Below are 14,901 nucleotides of genomic sequence, written 5' to 3' on the forward strand. Positions count from 1 at the left end.
ACACTGAAACAGTCAATTAAACCTGGTTTCGATCAATACTTTAGAGGATAACGCAAGCTAGGTCAAGGATGGGTCTGGGATCTGCCCCCATCAGGCTCATACTTTCGCATTTTTCGCATACTTGTTGGCCAGATCCTGGGTTTTTTCTGGTTTGGATCACGTATTAATGTGGTGCACACTGAAATAGTCACTTCATCCTGGTTCCGATTAATATTTTGGAGGATAACACCGGTTAGGTCTGGGTTACGTCTGGTATTTGCAATCATCTGGCTCATACTTTAGCATTCTTCGCATACTTGTTGGCCAGACTCTGTGTTTTTTCCGGGTATGGATCACGTAGTAATGTGGTACTACACCGAAACAGGCAATTAAACCTGGTCTCGATTTATATTTAAAAGTACAACGGGGGTTAGGTCTGGGTTACGTCTGGTATTTGCAATGATCTGCCTCATACTTTCGCAATTTTCGCATACTTGTTGGCCAGATCCTGGGCTTTTTCTGGTTAGGATAACTTATTGGTGTGGTACCACACTGAAATAGTCAATTAAACCTTGTTCCGACTAATATTTTAGAGGCTTACGCCGGTTATGTCTGGGTTAGGTCTGGTATTTGCTATCATCTAGCTCATACTTTCGCATTTTTCGCATACTTGATGGGCCAGATCCTGGGCTTTTTCTGATTTGGATCTGGTAGTAATGTGGTACCACACTGAAGCAGTCAATTAAACCTGGTTTCGATCAATATTTTAGAGGATAACACCGGTTAGGTCCGTGTTAGGTCTGGTATTTGGCATCATCTTGCTCATACTTTCGCATTTTTCGCATACTTGTTGGCCAGATCCTGGGCTTTTTCTGGTTTGGATCACGTAGTAATGTCGAACCATACTGAAACAGTCAATTAAACCAGGATTTGATCACTGCTTTAGGGGATTACACCGGATAGGTCTGGGGTATGTATGGGATTTGCGCTCGTCTGGCTCATACTTTCGCATTTTTAGCTTACTTGTTGGCCAGATACGGGGTATTTTCTGCTTAGGATCACGTATTAATGTGGTGACACAGTGAAATAGTAAGTTCAACCTGGATTCGATCAATATTTTGGAGGATAACACCGGTTAGGTCTGGGTTACGTCTGGTATTTGCAATCATCTGCCTCACACTTTTGCATTTTTCGCATACTTGTTGGCCAGATCCTGGGCTTTTTCTGGTTTGTATCACGTAGTAGTGTTGTAGCACACTGAAACAATCAATTAAACCTGGTTCCGATTAATATTATAGGGGATAACACCGGTTAGGTCTGTGTTAGGTCTGGTATTTGGCATGATCTAGCTCATACTTTCGCATTTTCCGCATACTTGTTGGCCAGATCCTGGGCTTTCTCTGGTTTGGATCACGTAGTAATGTGGTATCGCACTGAATTAGACAATTAAACCTGATTTCGATCAATATTTTAGAGGATAACACCGGATAGGTTTGTGTTAGGTCTAGTATTTGGCTTCATCTAGCTCATACTTTCGCATTTTTCGCATACCTGTTAGACAGATCCTGAGCTTTTTCTGGTTTGGATCACGTAGAAATGTGGTACCACACTGGAGCAGTCAATTAAGCCTGACCTCGATCAGTATGTTAAAGTGTAACACAGGTTGGGTCACGTGCATGTCTTGGATTTGCCCTCGTCTGGCTCATACTTTCTCTTTTTTTACATAGCTGTTGGCCTGATCCTGGGCTTTTTCTGGTTTGGATCACGTAGTAATGTGGTACCACACTGAATTAGTCAATTAAACCTGGTTTCGAACAATATTTTAGAGGATAACACCGGATAGGTCTGTGTTACGCCTGGTATTTGGCTTCATCTAGCTCATAATTTCGCATTTTTCGCATACTTGTTGGCCAGATCCTGGGCTTTTTCTGGTCTGGATCACGTAGCAGTATGGTACCAGACTGAAGCAGTCAATTAAACCTGGCCTCGATCAGTATGTTAAAGTATAACACCGGTTGGGTCACGTGCATGTCTTGGATTTGCCTTCATCTGTCTCACACTTTCTCTTTTTTTACATAGCTGTTGGCCTGATCCTGGGCTTTTCCTGGTTTGGATCACGTAGTAATGTGGTACCACACTAAAACAGTCGATTAAACCAGGATTGGATCTATACTTCAGAGGATAACACCGGTTAGGTCTGTGTTAGGTGTGGAATTTCCTATCATCTGCCTCATACTTTCGCATTTTTCCCTTACTTGTTGGCCAGATCCTGGGTATTTTCTCGTTTTGATCACGTAGTAATGTGGTACCACAACGAAGCAGTCAATTAAACCCGGTTCCGATTAATATTATAGGGGATAACGCCGGTTAGGTCCGTGTTAGGTCTGGTATATGGCATCATCTAGATCATACTTTCGCATTTTTCGCATACTCGTTGGCCAGATCCTGGGCTTTTTCTGGTTTGGATCACGTAGTAATGTCGAGCCACACTGAAACAGCCAATTAAACCAGGATTTGATCAATACTTTAGGGGATAACACCGGATAGGTCTGGGGTATGTCTGGGATTTGCGCTCATCTGGCTCATACTTTCGCATTTTTCGCATACTTGTTGGCCAGATCCTGGGTATTTTCTCGTTTTGATCACGTAGTAATGTGGTACCACAATGAAACAGTTAATGAAACCTGGTTCCGATTAATATTATAGGGGATAACGCCGGTTAGGTCTGGGTTAGGTCTAGTATTTGGCATCATCTAGCTCACACTTTCGCATTTTTCGCATACTTGTTGGGCAGATCTTTGGTTTTTTCTGCTTAGGATCACGTATTAATGTGGTGCCACACTGAAATAGTAAATTCAACCTGGATTCGAACAATATTTTAGAGAATAACACCGGTTAGGTCTGGGTTACGTCTGGTATTTGGAATCATCTGCCTCATACTTTCGCATTTTTCGCATACTTATTGGCCAGATACTTGGCTTTTTCTGGTTTGGATCACGTAATAATGTGGTACCACACTGATGCAGTCAATCAGACCTGGCCTCGATCTGTATGTTAAAGTATAACAACGGTTGGGTCACGTGTATGTCTTGGATTTGCCTTCATCTGGCACATACTTTCTCTTTTTTTACATACCTGTTGGCCTGATCCTGGGCCTTTTCTGGTTTGGATCACGTAGTAATGTGGTACCACACTGAAATAGTAAATTCACCCTGGATTCGATCAATATTTTAGAGGGTAACACCGGTTAGGTCTGGGTTACGTCTGGTATTTGCAATCATCTGCCTCATACTTTCGCATTCTTCGCATACTTCATGGCAAGATCTTGGGTTTTTTTCTGGTTAGGATCACGTACTGATGTGGTACCACACTGAATTAGTCAACTATACCTGGTTTCGATCATTATTTTAGAGGATAACACCGGATAGGTCTGTGTTAGGTCTGGTATTTGGCATCATCTAGCTCATAATTTCTCATTTTTCGCATACTTGTTGGCCAGATCTTTGGCTTTTTCTGGTTTGGATCATGCAGTAGTGTGGTACCACACTGAAGCAGTCAATTAAACCCGGATTTGATCAATACTTTAGAGGATAACACCCGATTGGTCTGGGTTACGTCTGGTATTTGCATTCATCTGCCTCATACTTTCGCATTTTTCGCATACTAGTTGGCCAGATCCTGGGTGTTTTTCTGGTTAGGATCACGTACTAATGTGGTATCACACTCAATTAGTCAATTAAACCTGGTATCGATCAATATTTTAGAGGATAACACCGGATAGGATTGTGTTAGGTCTGGTATTTGGCTTCATCTAGCTCATACTTTCGCATTTTCCGCATACTTGTTGGCCAGATCCTGGGCTTTTTCTGGTCTGGATCGCGTAGTAATGTGGTACCAGCATGAAACAGATCATTATACCTGGATTCGATCAATATTTTAGAGGATAACACCGGTTAGGTCTGGGTTACGTCTGGTATTTGCATTCACCTGCCTCATACTTTCGCATTTTTCGCATACTAGTTGGTCACATCCTGGGTGTTTTTCTGTTTAGGATCACGTACTAATGTGGTATCACACTCAATTAGTCAATTAAACCTGGTATCGATCAATATTTTAGAAGATAACACCGGTTAGGTCTGGGTTAGGTCTCGTATTTGCCATCATTTAGCTCATACTTTCGCATTTTTCGCATACTTGATGGACAGATCCTTGGTTTTTTTCTGCTTAGGATCACGTATTAATGTGGTGCCACACTGAAATAGTAAATTCAACCTGGATTCGATCAATATTTTAGAGGATAACACCGGTTAGGTCTGGGTTACGTCTGGTATTTGCAATCATCTGCCTCATACTTTCGCATTTTGTGCATACTTATTGGCCAGATCCTTGGCTTTTTCTGGTTTGGATCACGTAATAATGTGGTACCACACTGATGCAGTCAATCAGACCTGGCCTCGATCTGTATGTTAAAGTATAACACCGGTTGGATCACGTGTATGGCTTGGATTTGCCCTCATCTGGCACATACTTTCTCATTTTTTACATAGCTGTTGGTCTGATTCTGGGCTTCTTCTGGTTTGGATCACGCAGTAATGTGGTACCAGCATGAAACAGTTCATTATACCTGGATTCGATCTATATTTTAGAGGATATCACCGGTTAAGTCTGGGTTACGTCTGGTATTTGCATTCACCTGCCTCATAATTTCGCATTTTTCGCATACTGGTTGGCCAGATCCTGGGCTTTTTCTAGTTTGGATCGCGTAGTAATGTGGTACCACACTGATGCAGTCAATCAGACCTGGCCTCGATCAGTATGTTGAAGTATAGCACCGGTTGGATCACGTGTATGGTTTGGATTTGCCCTCATCTGGCACATACTTTCTCATTTTTTACATAGCTGTTGGTCTGATTCTGGGCTTCTCCTGGTTTGGATCACGCAGTAATGTGGTACCAGCATGAAACAGTTCATTATACCTGGATTCGATCTATATTTTAGAGGATATCACCGGTTAAGTCTGGGTTACGTCTGGTATTTGCATTCACCTGCCTCATAATTTCGCATACTGGTTGGCCAGATCCTTGGTTTTTTTCTGGTTAGGATCACGTACTAATGTGGTATCACACTGAATTAGTCAATTAAACCTGGTTTCGATCAATATTTTAGAGGATAACACCGGGTAGGTTTGTGTTAGGTCTGGTATTTGGCTTCGTCTAGCTCATACTTTCGCATTTTTCGCATACTTATTGGCCAGATCCTTGGCTTTTTCTGGTTTGGATCACGTAATAATGTGGTACCAGAATGAATGAGTCAATTAAACCTGGATTCGATCAATATGTTAGAGGATAACACCGGTTAGGTCTGGGTTAGGTCTGGTATTTGCCATCATATAGCTCATACTTTCGCATTTTTCGCATACTTGTTGGACAGATCCTTGGTTTTTTTCTGCTTAGGATCACGTATTAATGTGGTGCCACACTGAAATAGTAAATTCAACCTGGATTCGATCAATATTTTAGAAGACAACACCGGTTAGGTCTGGGCTACGTCTGGTATTTTCAATCATCTGCCTCATACTTTCGCATTATTCGCATACTAGTTGGCCAGAACCTGGGCTTTTTCTGGTTTGGATCGCGCAGTAATGTGGTACCACACTGATGCAGTCAATCAGACCTGGCCTCGATCAGTATGTTAAAGTATAACACCGGTTGGATCACGTGTATGGCTTGGATTTGCCCTCATCTGGCACATACTTTCTCATTTTTTACATAGCTGTTGGTCTGATCCTGGGCTTCTTCTGGTTTGGATCACGCAGTAATGTGGTACCAGCATGAAACAGTCCATTATACCTGGATTCGATCTATATTTTAGAGGATATCACCGATTAAGTCTGGGTTACGTCTGGTGTTTGCATTCACCTGCCTCATACTTTCGCATTTTTCCCATACTTGTTGGCCAGAACCCGGGCTTTTTCAGGTTTGGATCATGTGGTAATGTGGTATCACACAGAAGCAGTCCATTAACCCTGGTCTCGATCAATATTTGAGAGGATAACGCATGTTAGGTCTGGGTTAGGTCTGGGTTAGGTCTGGAATTTGACCTCATCAGGCTCATACTTTTTTTTTTTTTTTTTTTTTTTTTTGTTTTTTTTTTTTTTTTTGTCGTGGGGAAAATCTTCGAAAGACTCCCTCCCACCTCCTTGGGGAGAGGTGGGAGGGGTGTGTGGGATTCCCCGCGCCCGTACAACGACAAGCGCGGGACCTACCCACTAAAAACCCCACGGTGACCCTTCGGCACGCTTTGGGAGGATACCGGGAATCGCTCGAAGCATTCTTCCGGTATCCTCCCCGTGCCCGCGCTTTCGCGCCCATCCCCCGGGGGGACAATCGGTCCCCCCAGTAGACACACTGCCTCATAGCGGCGGGACGGGGCCACTCCATCCCGCCGCTATCCGTCCCGGGGCCGTGTTTAGTGGCGGCTGCGAGCCCCAACTCGCAACCGCCCGCGACCCCGTTTCCACCCCTCGACGGCCGGGCGTTCATGGCCGCACCAGACCGCCGAGGGTGCCTCCCCTTGCGTCGGACCGGTAGGGGGAGGCACTCCTACCCCCAACCGGTCCGACCCGGCGCCGCCTGGCGGGAGGAGGGTCCCCTCAGGACCCCCCTCCCAGCCTAGGTCATCCGCCACGCCGAGGCGGCCGCCCGCGACGCCTCGCGACCGGGCGACGACCTCGGGCCACTGCACGAGCGCGAGCTTCAGCGCGCCGCTGAAGCTCGCGCTCCCTCCCCGCGGCCTCCTTCTGCAACATTACGTTCTCGCAGAAGGAGGCCACGGCCCTCCACTTCTCCTCGCTGCCGAGCATGGCGCGCACCACGCCCGGCAGCGAGACATCCCGCCCGACGACGCCGACCAGGACACGGCGCTCCCTCTCCCACGCGGGGCATACCGCCAGGGTATGATCCGCCGCGTCCTGCTCAGCGTCGCAGTGGCAGCAACGCGCCGTCGGCTCCTTCCCTATCCGGCACAGGTATCTTCCGAAGCTGCCATGCCCGGAAAATACCTGTGCCATCCGGTAGGTGAGGCTGCCATGGCCTCTGTCCAGCCACTCCTTCAGGAGTGGCCGAACCGCCCCGACAGTCCGGTGCCCCGCGGTTGGCAGAGCCAGCCGCTCCTGCCACGCGAGCAACACGGACTGCCGGGCCTGGCGCTTCAAATCGCCCCAAGCAGGTTCCTGCCCGCCCGGGACCGCCCCCTCCCCCGCGCGACGGTCGACGCGGTGCCGGTACATCACCGCGTGCGACCGCGCGAGCAGGTCCATGGGCGGCATCCCCGCTAGAACCGTCGCCGCCTCATGTGACATGGTCCGATACCCGCGGACGACCCTGAGCGCCATGCGCCTCTGCACCCGACGCAGCATAGTCATGCTGCGCCGGGAGGCAGCCAGGTCGTCCGCCCAGACGGGGGCCCCGTATAGGGCCACCGACTGGACCATTGCCACATAGAGGCGACGAACTCGGCCCGCCGGGCCCCCAGGTTGGGCAGGATCCGGCCCAGAGCCGCAACCATCCTTTCCAACCGGGGGACCAGGCAGCGGAAATGCTCCTCGAAACGCCAGTGGCTATCGAGGATCAGCCCTAGATACCTGATCTGGGGCTTCACCTCGATGTCAGCCCCACCCACCCGGATCAGAGGGGGTGGCGGATCCTGCCGAGGTGAATGAAACGCAATCACCTCGGTCTTATGGACCGCCACCGTCATCCCCATCCCCCTGATCCGGTCGACGACGCGTTGCGACCCCTCCTCCGCGCGACGCATGGCCCTCCCCCAGTGCGCCCCGACGGCCAGCACCAGTGTGTCATCCGCATAACACACCGTGCAGACGCCGTCGGGGAGGCCGGCCCGCAACACCGAGTCGTACGCGATGTTCCACAGGAGTGGCCCGAGGACCGACCCCTGCGGAACACCGCAGTACACCTCCCTCCGCATATCACCATCCCGGCCCGGATACTCGATCCACCTGCCGCGGAGATAATCCCCGACGACCGCCCTGAGACAAGGGGGGACTCGATGATATTCGAGTCCCCTCCTTATCTCTTCCCAGGGGAGGGTGTTAAAGGCATTGGCAATATCCAAGGATATTGCCAATGCCACCCCTCCCCGGGAGACGGCCGCCCCCGAGAGGGCCCTCACACGACCTATCGCGTCGATAGTCGATCGGCCCCCCCGGAAACCGAACTGGCAGTCGGCCAGACCGGGATCACCCCGCGACAGGTGCTCGACGAGGCGGGCAGCAATCACACGCTCGAAGAGCTTGCCCACCTCGTCGAGGAGACAAATGGGCCGGTATGCGGAGGGAGACTCCGCGGGCCGACCCTCCTTCCGGAGGAGGACCATCCTCGCCACCTTCCAACTGGGGGGGAATCGCCCGTCCCTCAGGCAGCGGTCGAACAACCGCCTGAGGTCGGCCCCAAGGACGCCCTGGGTCAAAACCCAAACCCGGCCGGGCACACCATCCGGACCCGGGGCCGTGTTACGAACCCCGAGCCGTCTGATGGCCGCTGCCAGCTCCTCCTGCGTGACCCCCAGCTCGGCCGTCCACTCCACTGGGACAGCCGCCGCCGCCGGAGGACGCGGTCCCCTCTCCCCAATTGGGAAGAGTGTATTGACCACGTCCTCCAGCAGCCGGGGGTCAAGACCCTCGGTGACGGGGGGCGCCCACGGGCGGAGCTTATTCAGCACCACCTTATATGGGCGCCCCCATGGATCGTCATCAAGGGTCTGGAGGAGCTCCTTCCATGCCCGGGTCTTGGCCCGTTTGATGGCGACCTGCAGAGCAACCCGCGCCACGCGGTATGCTCCATACAGGTCATCAGCTGCCCTCGCTCGCGCCACGCCGTCGCCTGTACGTTGACGACGGCGCGCGCGGGTGTACTGGCGTCGGGCGCGGACAGTCGCGACTCGCAACTCCGCGATCGCGTCCGACCACCAGTACACCTCCCGGCGAGGAGAAGCCCGCCCGACCTGAGGCATCGCCGCGTCGCAAATACCCGCGACCAATGCTCCGAGCCGGGCGACCTCCTCCTCTATGCTCGGCAACTCGGCCGCTCCCTGCGGCCAAGTTGCAGCAAAGGTAGCTGCCATCAGGGCGTCCTTGTCCAGGCGCCGAAGCGCCCAGCGGCGTGGTGGGGTGCCACGCAGGCGGCCGTGTCGGGATGCACTCGCGGCGGCAGAGACCTCCATCCGGATGTACCGGTGATCGGAGAGTGTCTCTGCCCCCGCGACCACGTGCCAACCCGACACCATGCGCACGGCGTTGGGGGTCGCGAATTCAACATCCACGATGGACCCCCCATATCGCCGCACGCATGTGTGCTCCGACCCCCGGTTCAGTACCCGGAGGTCGAGCCCCGCCGCCCAATCGCCCAGGATCCCGCCGCGAACGGAGGTCCTGGGGGATCCCCAAGCCACCGACTTCCCGGCCGGGTTTGGGTCTTGACCCAGGGCGTCCTTGGGGCCGACCTCAGGCGGTTGTTCGACCGCTGCCTGAGGGACGGGCGATTCCCCCCCAGTTGGAAGGTGGCGAGGATGGTCCTCCTCCGGAAGGAGGGTCGGCCCGCGGAGTCTCCCTCCGCATACCGGCCCATTTGTCTCCTCGACGAGGTGGGCAAGCTCTTTGAGCGTGTGATTGCTGCCCGCCTCGTCGAGCACCTGTCGCGGGGTGATCCCGGTCTGGCCGACTGCCAGTTCGGTTTCCGGGGGGGCCGATCGACTATCGACGCGATAGGTCGTGTGAGGGCCCTCTCGGGGGCGGCCGTCTCCCGGGGAGGGGTGGCATTGGCAATATCCTTGGATATTGCCAATGCCTTTAACACCCTCCCCTGGGAAGAGATAAGGAGGGGACTCGAATATCATCGAGTCCCCCCTTGTCTCAGGGCGGTCGTCGGGGATTATCTCCGCGGCAGGTGGATCGAGTATCCGGGCCGGGATGGTGATATGCGGAGGGAGGTGTACTGCGGTGTTCCGCAGGGGTCGGTCCTCGGGCCACTCCTGTGGAACATCGCGTACGACTCGGTGTTGCGGGCCGGCCTCCCCGACGGCGTCAGCACGGTGTGTTATGCGGATGACACACTGGTGCTGGCCGTCGGGGCGCACTGGGGGAGGGCCATGCGTCGCGCGGAGGAGGGGTCGCAACGCGTCGTCGACCGGATCAGGGGGATGGGGATGACGGTGGCGGTCCATAAGACCGAGGTGATTGCGTTTCATTCACCTCGGCAGGATCCGCCACCCCCTCTGATTCGGGTGGGTGGGGCTGACATCGAGGTGAAGCCCCAGATCAGGTATCTGGGGCTGATCCTCGATAGCCACTGGCGTTTCGAGAAGCATTTCCGCTGCCTGGTCCCCCGGTTGGAAAGGATGGTTGCGGCTCTGGGCCGGATCCTGCCCAACTTGGGGGGTCCGGCGGGCCGAGTTCGTCGCCTCTATGTGGCAATGGTCCAGTCGGTGGCCCTATACGGGGCCCCCGTCTGGGCGGACGACCTGGCTGCCTCCCGGCGCAGCATGACTATGCTGCGTCGGGTGCAGAGGCGCATGGCGCTCAGGGTCGTCCGCGGGTATCGGACCATGTCACATGAGGCGGCGACGGTTCTAGCGGGGATGCCGCCCATGGACCTGCTCGCGCGGTCGCACGCGGTGATGTACCGGCACCGCGTCGACCGTCGCGCGGGGGTGGGGGCGGTCCCGGGCGGGCAGGAACCTGCTTGGGGCGATTTGAAGCGCCAGGCCCGGCAGTCCGTGTTGCTCGCGTGGCAGGAGCGGCTGGCTCTGCCAACCGCGGGGCACCGGACTGTCGGGGCTGTTCGGCCACTCCTGAAGGAGTGGCTGGACAGAGGCCATGGCAGCCTCACCTACCGGCTGGCGCAGGTATTTTCCGGGCATGGCAGCTTCGGAAGATACCTGTGCCGGATAGGGAAGGAGCCGACGGCGCGTTGCTGCCACTGCGACGCTGAGCAGGACACGGCGGATCATACCCTGGAGGTATGCCCCGCGTGGGAGGGGGAGCGCCATGTCCTGGTCGGCGTCGTCGGGCGGGATGTCTCGCTGCCGGGCGTGGTGCGCGCCATGCTCGGCAGCGAGGAGAAGTGGAGGGCCGTGGCCTCCTTCTGCGAGAACGTAATGTTGCAGAAGGAGGCCGCGGGGAGGGAGCGCGAGCTTCAGCGGCGCGCTGAAGCTCGCGCTCGTGCGGTGGCCCGAGGTCGTCGCCCGGTCGCGAGGCGTCGCGGGCGGCCGCCTCGGCGTGGCGGATGACCTAGGCTGGGAGGGGGGTCCTGAGGGGACCCTCCTCCCGCCAGGCGGCGCCGGGTCGGACCGGTTGGGGGTAGGAGTGCCTCCCCCTACCGGTCCGACGCAAGGGGAGGCACCCTCGGCGGTCTGGTGCGGCCATGAACGCCCGGCCGCCGAGGGGTGGAAACGGGGTCGCGGGCGGTTGCGAGTTGGGGCTCGCAGCCGCCACTAAACGCGGCCCCGGGACGGATAGCGGCGGGATGGAGTGGCCCCGTCCCGCCGCTATGAGGCAGTGTGTCTACTGGGGGGACCGATTGTCCCCCCGGGGGATGGGCGCGAAAGCGCGGGCACGGGGAGGATACCGGAAGAATGCTTCGAGCGATTCCCGGTATCCTCCCAAAGCGTGCCGAAGGGTCACCGTGGGGTTTTTAGTGGGTAGGTCCCGCGCCTGTCGTTGTACGGGCGCGGGGAATCCCACACACCCCTCCCACCTCTCCCCAAGGAGGTGGGAGGGAGTCCTTCGAAGATTTTCCCCACGACAAAAAAAAAAAAAAAAAAAAAAAAAAGCCACCGACTTGGCATTAAAATCCCCCAGGACCAGCACCGGCCGGGCCGCGTAGCGCTGCACGCATGCCGCGACCTCGGCCAAGTACAGCTCGAACGCAGCGTGACCGCTACGGGGCGAAATGTAGCACCCCACCACAGCGACTCCCCCCCAGTCCACGGCGACGAATCCCCGACCGCGCTCCAACAAGGAGAACGGTGGGGACCCGTCGCCCCCTCCCCATACCGTCGCCACCAAGCCGTCCGCGTCGCCCACCCAATGAGGGTGATCAGGGACGCGGTACGGCTCGGCGGCGACCGCCAGGCCAACCCCCCACTCCGCGAGGACTTGGGACATCAAGTCCTGTGCCGCGCGGCAGTGGTTGAGGTTGGCCTGGAGGAGGAGGCGGGGCGGCATTAATAAATGGCCGCGCCAGCCTCCTCCCGGCCGTCCGTCCCCGTAGCACCGTCCACCTCCATGGAGGACGATGCCACCACCCTCGGCACCGGAGCCGGTGCAGCCCGCCTCTTCCTCTCCTTCCGGGAGGGGGGGGAGCACTTCTTGCTCCCCACCCTGTGATCGGCTGGCCTCCTCATGTCCGGACACAGCGGGCAGTGGGGGGCCGCCGAGCACTGGCTCGCACGGTGCTCTTTGGCACCGCAGCGGTAACACTGACCGCTGCGGTCCACCGGCGAGGTGCACCACTGCCTCACGTGCCCCAATTCGAGGCAGCGGTGACACTGGAGCGGGCGCGGCGCGAGGATTTCCACTCGCGCCGAAACCCACCCCACCAACACCCTCCCGGATTCCGCCACCTTACGGGCGGCGGAGAGGGGGCACCGGGCCCACACCGACCCGAGGCCGGAGGGCGACCTGCGGATCTCTCCGATCCGCAGGTCCTCCACAGGACAGTCCCCCGCCCTCGCAAGGGCACGGGACACATCCTGTGCGCTGACCGAGTCGTCCAGCCCACAAACGCGCATCTCCGTGCGCTTCGTGGGCCGAGCGACCCGGACACCTCGCTCGCCCAGCTGCTCCCGGAGCCTCTGGGCGAGACGATCCGCCTTCGCGCCGCCTTCTGCACCGGGGATCTCCAGCAAGAGACCCCCGGTCACGGCCCTCTTCGCCCTCACGGAGGCGATGCCCAGCTCTTCCAGGGAGATATTCTCCCTGGCGAGCCGCATCGCCTCCGCGAGGGTCAGGTCGCCCCCCTGCGCAACGGTCAGCGTCACCGCTGCCGTTTTTGGGGGACGACCTGGTCGTGCCTTTCCGACCTTCGCGGCCTTTACCTTGGCCGCCGGCGGCGGAGGCGGAGGCTGCGGTTGCGAGGCCTTCCTCGCCGCCCGCTTCGCCTTCCGCCCCACCACCTCACTCCACGCCACCCCCCCTTGGGAGGGTGCTGTGGAGGACGCGACCACCGCGACCACGGGTACACCACCCCCCTTGGGGGTCGCGACCCGGGGCCCTGGTGCCGCAACGCTGGGCGGAGCCTTCACTCCGCCCTTCTTTGCCTTCCCCGACTGTACCGGAACAGGTCGGGGAGGCACCGCCTTCCTGCTGACCGCTCTTCCGGCGAGGAGCTCCTCCCGGAAGGCGGCCCGCTTGCCATCAATCATGTCCCCAATCCTCCTCAGAAGATCGTCTTCTGAGGAGGACGGGGACTTCTTCACGGGCGGAGTGCGGGTGGAGGGGCCCGCGGTGCCCCGCACCACTGCCGCCGCACTCCGCTTATTTACCTCCGCCGAGGGACGCGGCGGTGGAGGAGGAGGGAGGATGGGAGGGAGGGCCGCGCTGTTCCACAGCGCCTCTGCCCTCCTCCTCCCCTGTCGCTCCTCCTCCAACAGGAGCTGCGGACGGGCGTTCCGCCCTCTGAGCTCCAGCGCCGCCTCCCTCATTTCCTCCGCCGCGGCCTTCAGGGCCTCCGCGCCACCGCTTTTCTGCCCCTTAAAGGCGCAGGCAGCGGCGACTTTCTCCACCCGCCTCAGGGACGAGGAGATCCTCTCCGATATCTCCTCGGTCACCTCGTCCCTGAGGCAACTCAGCCTCACCGACGGGCTCATCGCCCCGCACACCTCGACGACGGCCTGCCCCGCCCTCTTCCTCTTAGAGCCTATGAGGCTCCTGGTGGAGGAGAAGGACGAGACTGACGCAGTCTCGTCGTCCTCCTCCACCTTCCACGAAGCCGGGCCAGGCGCTGGAGGCGGCGCGAGCGCCGTCACTCCAGTCCCAACACCGCCCTCGTCCTCCCCCTCTGACTTACCCCGTCCCATCCCCGTTTTAATATTGAACTCCATAATATTCCCACGAGCAGGTCGGAAGAAAAGGTCCGCCCGGGCAGAGCCGCCTTACCCGGGTAAGCCTATATACTCCGGGGGTTCGGCAGGTTCCCCGGAGGTGGTCGCTTGGGATTGGGCCTTCTCCCCCAACCATGCATCCCATCGCCGCGCACCATAGCTTAGGATTGGAGGGCGATTTTATAGAGTCGCCATACTCGTGGCCCAGGCGGTTAAGCCAAGACCCCCGTTCCTCCTGCCGTCACGTACCATTCACAAAACCAATAGGGAATTGTGAATGGGTCGTTGTGACGACCAACAGGAGGCTTACGGTGTGTGTATGACTCGGGTACCCCGGGTTCGTTAAGCCCGTACCGCAGCTGAAAGGCTGGCAGCCCCTGAGGGGATCAGGCTCATACTTTCGCATATTTCTCGTACTTGATTGCCAGATCCTGTGCTTTTTCTGGTTTGGATCACGTGGTAATGTGGTATCACACAGAAACAGTCCATTAAACCTGGTCTCGATCAATATTTGAGAGGATAACGCATGTTAGGACTTGGTTAGGTCTGGGATTTGTCGTCATCAGGCTCATACTTTCGCATATTTCTCATACTTGATGGCCAGATCCTGTGCTTTTTCTGGTTTGGATCACGTAGTAATGTGGTACCACACTGAAACAGTCGACTAAACCATGTCTCGATCAATATTTTAGAGAATAACGCATGTAAGGTCTAGGTTAGGTCTTGGATTTGCTCTCATCAGGCTCATACTTTCGCATATTTCTCATACTTGATGTACAGATTCTGGGGTTTTTCTGGTTTGGA

Source organism: Colletes latitarsis, chromosome 4 (genome assembly GCF_051014445.1).
Source record: "Colletes latitarsis isolate SP2378_abdomen chromosome 4, iyColLati1, whole genome shotgun sequence".
In the NCBI taxonomy this organism is placed as follows: domain Eukaryota; kingdom Metazoa; phylum Arthropoda; class Insecta; order Hymenoptera; family Colletidae; genus Colletes; species Colletes latitarsis.